The sequence below is a fragment of the Macrobrachium nipponense genome, chromosome 21 (genome assembly GCF_015104395.2).
Source record: "Macrobrachium nipponense isolate FS-2020 chromosome 21, ASM1510439v2, whole genome shotgun sequence".
Taxonomy (NCBI): Eukaryota; Metazoa; Arthropoda; class Malacostraca; order Decapoda; family Palaemonidae; genus Macrobrachium; species Macrobrachium nipponense.
In genome coordinates this window covers 14,846,426-14,856,425 of record NC_087212.1, presented here as the reverse complement: position 1 = coordinate 14,856,425, position 10,000 = coordinate 14,846,426, and the positions used below count along the sequence as shown (strand labels likewise).

The window sequence follows — 10,000 nt, the reverse complement described above, 5'->3', positions numbered from 1 at the left end:
ATACATATACATAATCCGGAAATCAAAAACTAAATATTAGGATATATGTATATGATATATATATATGTGTATATATATATACATATATATATATATATATATAGATAAATGAATATATATATATATATATATATATATATATATATGACTGCAAAATATTTTCTGTTATAACAGAATTCCATGTAATAAAAAAAAAATAAAAAAGCCCATAAAAAACACATCAAAAGCGTAGACATTATAGCCTTATATTTCGAAGGACAACTGACAGCTCAGGAGGACAGTTGCCTTCGAAATATAACGTTAAAATCTCTACCCTTTTTTTGGTTGTTTTTTATTTTTAAGGGATCCTTTTATTACATACATAAATGCACACACACACACATACACACATATACATTATATATATCATATATATATATATATATAAATATATATACATATATATTATAATATATATATAATATATATATATATTACAGAGAGAGAGAGAGAGAGAGAGAGAGAGAGAGAGAGGCCGACCCAGCTCCACAAGTCATACCGTAATACGACCGAGGGAATTTCTACCTAAAACTTCCCCAACGAACGAGAATAAGATAATCCGCCCACGATTTCCCTATGGAACAAAACCTCATATTTTCCCCTCGTCCCTCTTGAGGGAAATCTCCCCCCCCCCCCCCCCCCCCCCCCCCCCCCCCCCCCCCCACACCCACCCGTGCCCCCCGCCCCTACGGGTCTTCCGATCCATTTTCCCGTCGATGCTCCGAAGTTTACTGAGGAAAGCTACTTTAACGAGTCCTCCTTTTTTAGACTAATTTTCCAACGAGTATAGTAGGCCATTCTCTCGGCTGGGAGGAGCGCTCTATGCGTCGATTAATTTTTTTTTTTTTTTTTTTTTTTTATTTTAGATCTAGTTTACCATCATACTTCCCTTTCCCTTCATGCTATTTTATTTCTTTTTTATTGGCTTACGAACCTTGCTGCGTGTATGCATTTATATAGTAATATATATATATATATATATATAATATATATATATATATATATATATATATATATATATATATTTATATAAATATATATTTATATATATGTATGCATGTAAGTGTATATGTATATGAGGATACAATCCACAATAAGGCAAAACCCTTCTGCAGTTATTTAAAATATATGTTTCTTGTAAAGTATCGTATATGCATATGCATATAAAGATATATATAACATATACATTATATACATTATATACTTTGTGTTTGTGCATCCTTCAAATCACCAAACTCTTGATGCATATAAACATGGGGAAAAATGATACATAGTGGTAGAATGGCAGTACAAACACACACGCAGGAAGAGGGAGCGCCCTAGACTAATTTGCAACAGCAAATAAATACCCTCAATATCTGAACTATATTTCCTACATAGCTCAATCTTAAATGTGCCGTTAAAAGAACTCCATCTTTTCGAACTTTTACTACACTGTTTAAGATACAAGATAAGTATTCAACACACAAATTGTATTCCTCAGTATCTTAACAAATAAAACAAAATCCCTGAGAAATAACTTCATAAACTAACATCTTTAAATAGCCCGCTTCCATTTGCTTATTATTATCACTATATATATATATTATTATTCATCAGATGAAACTTATTCATAGGGAAGAAGGGACCACTCCACTGACATGATATTCAAGCTTCCAAAGAATATGGTGCTCATTAGGAAGAAGTAAGAGGAAATGAAGGGAAGTACAGAAACAGGAGATCGTACTCATTAAAAAAAGAAAAAAGAAATCAATAAAGTAATAAATAAATAAAAAATTTATTACACTGCAAGGAGAATGGTATTATGGCTTTGGTCCATTACCAAATCCACACCAAGTTGAACATCCCGAAAGTGCCCCTCTCTCTCTCTCTCTCTCTCTCTCTCTCTCTCTCTCTCTCAGACCCCCTAAAAAAATAAACAAATAAAATCCACACTCAGCAGACATCTCGCAATTCGCACTCCGTTCTTCCATGGAAGCCATTTATGGGCCAAGATAAGCTTGACAACTCGAGGAAATATGATATCATAATAAGAAAAAAAAATAAATGCGAGCTGCGCTCGAGAACGACTATCCCCGCCTACGCTTCTGTGGCTTTTTGGTTCAGAGACAGTCAGTATCACAGCAAAGAGGCCAACGCTTACTCAAGACACTAAAGCTGCGCCTTTATATGAGTACTGTAAATTAGTTTGAGATGAAGGAAGTATGACTATACTCTTGTTTTTTTCCATCTGTCCATCCGCCTGTGGTGTTTGCGCATGGTAACACTGCGTCCCGGGCTTTAAATAATATCCTATTTCGAATATTAACGGTGTAATTCGCATAGAGTAAATTATTAAAACACTTTTCCGTTGCAAATGTACACCCAGATATCCTTTTTACCTAAAACTTACACATAGCGTAACTATTTAAAGCCCGGTACGCAGTGTTACCATGCGAAAACACCACAGGCAGATGGACAGATGGAAAAAACAGAGTATATATATATATATATATATATATATATATATATATATATATATATATATATATGTGTGTGTGTGTGTGTGTGTGTGTGTGTGTGTGTATTATATACATATGTGGAAATATACCTAATATATACGTATGTGTATATATATACATATGTAATGTATTAAATATATAATTTGAAAGGCCTAACAGGAAAAACCTCGCAGTCGCACTGAATTAACTATTAGGAAAGGGTGGACAGTAAGATGGAAGAGAATATGAACGGAGGTATAGTAAAAGGAATGAAAGGGGTTGCAGCTAAGGGGCCGAAGGGACGCTGCAAAGAACATTAAGCAATGCCTAGAGTGCCCAGCACGAGGTGCACTGACGGCACTGCCCCCTACGTGAATAGCATTATTATGACGTGCGGAATTTGAGTTCGCAACCTGTTATGGACGTCATAGTTATTACAAATTCATACGTCACTCTTTACACTAAACTGTCATTCTCCATCCTCTTCATGTGATTGAACCATGTCAGAACACTATAGTCCATCATTCACCTATGTTAATCTTCCAATAATTTTTACATATTGACGCACTTCCAATCTCTTAATCTTTCAAATGTAGCACACAAACTTACTCATCTCAACTTCACAACTTATTCCAAATACAGTACAAATTACAAGACATCTCAACAAGTTCACATTCTTATTATATTTACGTTCAACATGAACACTTGGCAGCCTTAATGGGGAGTTGGTTCAATCATTTTTCGATGTAATCCAATAATGGCTTCTATAAAAACATTACACCTATTCCCAACATCGAGCAAACATTATCTTACATTCCTTACTTAGCCTAGTCTGAGACTCGCTTAACCTTTCTTAAACGACTCATTTATATATATAATAAGATAATATATATATATAAGTAAATAATCTATATATATAATATATATATATACATACATATATATGTATATATTATATACTTATATAATATATATATACATACATATATTGTATATTATATATATACTTATATATATTATAAAGATATAGATATAGATAAGATATACATACATATATATGATATACATATAAGATATATATATATATATATATATATATCCTATTATATATATATAACACATCAAGCTACCAATGTCCTTTAATATCTAATTCGCTCTACCTCGGTATTATTATATTTTCATATATGATTAACCAAAGGAGAATTTCTTATCGACTCAAAAATTCCCTTCGGTTAACATATATGAAAATATATCAACTCCGAGGTAGAGCGAATTAGATACTAGAGGACATTTGTAGCTCGATATATGTATATGAACCACGGGATTGTGATATGATATATATATATATATATATATATATATATCTATATATATATATAATATACATCTGCAAACATAAGGTATTCCACATTCTAAACTATCAGGGGCACAGACAACCACCTTGTCTCAGGCCCACTTCTAAACCACACTATAGTAGATTCACATCACCCGTGCATCTGATGTCTACGCCTGTCCCTTACGACGCTCCTGATTGGTTGTTGATAAGCCAATCATGGGGCTGGAAACTCTCTGTCTCGCTCGAGAGTTCACATAGGTAGGATGTACGTTCCACTTCTCTTTAAGGATACTTTTGAAAGACGTATCCCTCAGGAGAGGTGGAACATACATCCTGCCTATGTGAACTCTCGAGCGAGACTGAGAGTTTCCAGCCCTGTGATTGGCTTATCAACAGCCAATCCGGTGCGTCGTAAGGGACTTGCCTAGACATCAGATGCACGGGTGATGTGAATCTACTATAGCCACTCTCCCATCAGTTTCTTATATAGGTGCTTTCATAAAGTAAACTTAGAAGCACTGAACGAAAGCATCCAACGGCACATACACGTTGCATTTCCGTCAGCTCTATCATGCAAGTAAGCTACAACGGCTTGACAAGGTATTGCTCAACCAGCGCCCGGTATTGAAGCGGAAAAGGAGATTATGTGTCCTCTGGGATTGAGTGAGATTAGCCACATGCAACAGTATTTCGCATTCCCATGAACACCAAAGATTACTTGACGTTTTTAATGAAAGCTCTAGAACCAGATTTCCGATGAAAAAAAAGAAAGAATAATAATAATAATAATAATAATAATAATAATAATAATAATAATAATAATAATAATAATAATAATAATAATTATCTAAATTTAAAAACAGCAAGGATAGCTTTCGGGAATCTGTTCGGTTCCCCTTAACAATCTGATGATAAGGGAACCGAACAGATTCCCGAAAGCTATCCTTGATGTTTTTAAATTTAAATATATGTACATTTACGTAACTGTGGATTTGTTTCTCCAATAATAATAATAATAATAATAATAATAATAAATAATAATAATAATAATAATAATAATAATAATAATAATAATAATAATAATAATAATAATAATGGATACACTAAAAATACTACTGACTGCATTGTAATGATGTGAATCAATTATATATCGTTCAAATAATAATAATATTCGCTAAACTAATACTACTACTGCTTACATTACAGTCGTATGAGTCAAAGTTACTTAGATCAAATAATAAAAAAAAATTAAATTTAAAAGAATTATCAAGCTCGGTACCATGATATAAAATATTACATAGTGCACATAATAAGTACAACGTACATGTATGTGTACGTATATGTGTATATATTATATATATTATTAATAATAATATTATATTTATAATATATATTATTATATTATATTATATATATATCTATATATATATATATATATATATATATAATTATATATATATATTATATATATATTTATATATATATATATATATATATTATATGATATATATAATATTTATATATTAATATATATTATAGATAATTACTAATTATTAATTATTTCTTATATATTATATACATATATATATATATACATATATATATTAGATATTATATAATATAGATATATATATATATATATTTATATGTCCTTCCTTACACACATACACACTGAGCTTTCAGTAAAACTGAATATGGAGGTCAACACAAATATATAAAAAAATGGGATAAAATCGCGGAGTTTTAAATATACGGAAATGAGCACGAATGCGGTATTCACGACAAGTTCCTGAACTCCGAATAGAAACATCAGAATCCTTCAACCTTTGAAGTAGTGCCAAGAGAGAAAGAGAGAGAGGAGACCTTGAGTTGGGTCGTGACCTGGTCTCAACACAGATGACAGGGCATTTTCTGTGGCCTCGTCCTAACGACCCAGCCATAATTACGCCAATTATTTCTCTTACTATTCATGTCCTCTGTCTCCTTGGCACTTTGATACTGCAAAACTTCGAGAACTTCAAAGAAGGGACCCAGATGGGAGGAATCAAAATCCTAAAGTCCCATCCACGTCAGTAGAGCGGAATCATATCACCCTCAACAGATCAAAGCTATCAAAATTAAGTTTATGTTCCCATTCAACAAGAAAGAAAAAACTTAGTGTGTAATACATACATACATACATACATACATATATACATACATACATACATACATATATATATATATATATATATATATATATGATAATATATATATATATATATATATATATATATCTATATATATATATATATATATATAAGCGAATACCACAGGAAAATGATAGGCGGAAATCCAAGCACTTTCGTTTTTCCTAAGACATTGTCAAGGAAGGAATGAAATACAGTTGGAAAGAAAGTATCCTGTGGTATTCGCTTATTTAACGAAGTCACTTGTATCTACTGTGATTTTTTAAGCATACGTGTATATGTATATATATAATGTCTGTATAGTTACATTGATTTTTATATATAAGCATTATGATAAGCCCTTCATGTTTATTTCAAATTTCACAATCTTTCTATTTCTATAAAAAGACACATCAACGCACATTTATCCAGTTTTGTATCAGAAATTAAAACAGGAATATTTCATGACGCATTCATCACCCACTTAAAAAAAATTTCCCACTTAAAAAAAATAATAAAAAATAAAAAATTTTCTTCACGCAATAAAATTCAGCAACAGACTTCCCAGAGCGGTTGCGGAATCCCGTGGACTTCGCAGCAAAAGAAAAGAAGAGGAGCAGCAACAACAGGTGTTGCAATCTGAATTCAGCAGCAAATTAATGAAGACCAAACACTTCGCAAACGGAAGCCAAAGTTAGAGTGGATAAATCAGGTTATGCGAAATGTCCCGATATCAGTGCAGAAAGTTATATTCTTCCCTCATTTGCTCTGCAAGGAGGGGCGAATGACCTCCCAGAGAGAAGAAGAAGAAGAAGAAGAAGAAGAAGAAGAAGAAGAAGAAGAAGAAGAAGAAGAGAGAGAGAGAGAGAGAGGGTAATCAGTTTTCGTACTAAAATTACTTCCCTGGCGAGTTTACACAATCTCCAGTGCTTAATGAATTCAGGAAACAGAGAGGAAGACACAGACTTCCCACATTCTGAAAGCACCACAGCTATAGTAGATTCACATCAACCGTGCATTTGATGTCTAGGCCAGTCCCTCACGACGCTCCTGATCGGCTGTTGATAAGCTAGTCACAGGCTGGAAACCCTCAGTCTCTCGAGAAAGTTCATATAGGCAGGATGTATGTTCCACCTCTCTTGAGATACGTCTTTCAAAAGTATCCCTCAGGAGAGGTGGAACATACATCCTGCCTATGTGAACTCAAAAGACAGACTGAGAGCTTCCAGCCCTTTGATTGGCTTATCAACAGCCAATCAAGAGCGTCGTAAGGGACTGGCCTAGACATCAAATGCAGGCTGATGTGAATCTACTATAGTAAACCTGATCAATTCCAAAGGCTCTCGGATTGTCCTGAAGAGTAAGTATTGTAGGCGTGTTCTCATGATGGAAGGGGATCACGCCTACAATGTGCCCTGCGTGGGGCACTGTAAACGATATTAACAATTACCATCACGCACCCTCGGACTTATTTCATCGCTTCCTGCCTTTATTTTCCGATCGTTCCCTTCGGCCTCTCTCCACTTAGCTGTCCAACTTCTTTGACTCATTTAAGAACAATTAACCGGGCGGGACTTGGGAGATTAGAAGTGCCACTCTTGTAGTCTCAAAGTATTATTATATTATTACTATTAACATAATAATAATAATAATAATAATAATAATAATAATAATAATAATAATAATAATAATAATAATTATAATAATAATATGTTTTATTAAAAATGACTGCTGCTTCAGCACTATTAATCTTGTAGAGAGTCTTCTCTATCTTTCTGATAACGGCTTTCTCGTTGTTGCTTAGAATTGTATAAGCAATATAAACCAAATGACTCAACCGAATTTTACCATGCCCTTTGGTGCGTTGCTCGCCAGTTTAAGCGACAACGAGAAAGCCGTCATCAGATAGATAAAGAAGACTCTCTACAAGATTAATAGTACTGAAGCAGCAGTCATTTTTAACAAAACATGTCTACGAGAGGGTCTCCTTCCGAAATAATCATAATAATAATTACTGGCATGAATAAAATCTAAAAATTATTGCTTTTCCTGTTCCTAATGTGAGCAAGAGCCGCTGTTAACAACAACTGCGCTATAACTAGAACACGTTATTTCAGACACATATCTTTATAAAACAACAAAAATAAAAAATCAAGTTCAGAGAACAAGACCCCAATTACATGGCAAGATACGATAACCTACTTTGATGAGGGAATCGCATTGTGAGATTAAATCATGGAGGATTTTCAATCCCCTTACTATTTTATTTCATCACGATCATTTTAATCAAATCTATTCATCCCAAGTCACTGATGACGCTCTTTATAATCAGGATGTGGCAATGAAAATTATCTTCTTCACAAATTTAACTATTATACACATTTGGCAACATTAGAACCGCTCATTACTTGAATGGGTGATCACCAAAGGTAAAATCGATAACTGAAATCAACCTTCCCCAAAATCAATATATCTGAAGATAATGATAACTTACGTCAATATCCAACCTTTTCTAGGTACTCAGCTCCTTTCTCCTTACACTTCGGAGCTATAAACGCCTTTTGTAAGTTAAGTATATTTTAGTTTAACCAGACCACTGAGCTGATCAATAGCTCTCCTAGGGCTGGCCCGAAGAATTAGATATTTTTACGTGGCTAAGAACCAATTGGGTACTTAGCAACGGGACCTACAGCTTATTACGGGATCTGAACCACGTCGATAAATGAATTTCTACCACCAGAAATAAATTCCTCTGTTTCCTTGTTGGCAGAACAGGGAATCGAACCCGAACCATGAGAACGGTAGTCGAGCATGTAACCGACTCGTCCAACGAGGAACATAACGCCTTTTGTAAATTATAATTTTCCATTTTTTTCACATGACACAACAATCCTGAAAAATTCTGATATATCTCCACATTTCCTACCCTTTCAGTTCTTCCTTAGCACATATACTGTAATACCAGTTCATATTATCACGACCTCTGTCCTTCATTCACATCCAACATCAACACTTCACTATCATAGAGGAGAGTTGGCTCAACACCTTCCTACACTCCAACCTTGGTTTACACAGACAATCCCAGTTTCCTCCCAACCTTCTTTCACAAATCCTGCAACATATCTTGCTCCACCTATTGGTAATTCACCTCCACTCTCATCCTACCATCATATTTCAAATAAACAATAAAGGGGCGTTCACCACACGCTTAGCCCACCTCGTGGCAAGGCTGATACAGTTCCGACGGGCCCTCCTACTAACCGCTCGTCTAACCAGAAAATTCATAATTGAACATCACATAACTTCCTCTCTCTCTCTCTCTCTCTCTCTCTCTCTCTCTCTCTCTCTCTCTCCCCCCTATCGGAGAAGGGAATTTATTTCCGAAGGAGTCTTCAATATCGTATTTTGCAGCCAACCCCCCCCCCCCCCCACCCATCATCGTTTACGGTCCCGCAGTCAAGCCCAGAAAACCGATGTAGCCTGAAATATTGAGAAACAAATTGCGAGGAAATCGCTTAACTAGAAGGGACCATAAATATCGGGGGAGGTCCTTTTGATTCACGGGGCCAATTTCTGGTGGAAAACAATTTCAAGTTTATGGCACACATTTTTCTTCTTCTACCACGCAGTCGCATTATTATCATTATTATTATGATCATTAATCAAAACGTGCTCCTATTTCTAATAAAGAATATCAAAAGACCATTTACTTTCATATCTAGCTTCCAAGAACCAAATAGAAATAAATGGGTGACAGATAGAATAAGATAAAGATCAAAACTACAAAAATATGTAAGACAGTTACACAGTTCCGAAACACTTTTCCTTCACCGTTAATCTTCTGAACAAGAGGAGTTTGGAAACGTAGAATGTTTGTTTGTTTGTATGGTGTTTGTACGTTGCATGGAACCAGTGGTTATTCAGCAACAGGACCAACGGCTTTACGTGACTTCCGAACCACGTCGAGAGTGAACTTC

At 34.4% G+C, this 10,000-nt stretch overlaps 1 protein-coding gene across 1 annotated transcript in view; it reads right to left on the bottom strand.

Moving 5' to 3' along the window:
- Positions 1-10,000, bottom strand: part of LOC135197671 (uncharacterized) — a 27,738-nt gene that overhangs the window by 12,526 nt on the left and 5,212 nt on the right. The window lies entirely within an intron of this gene.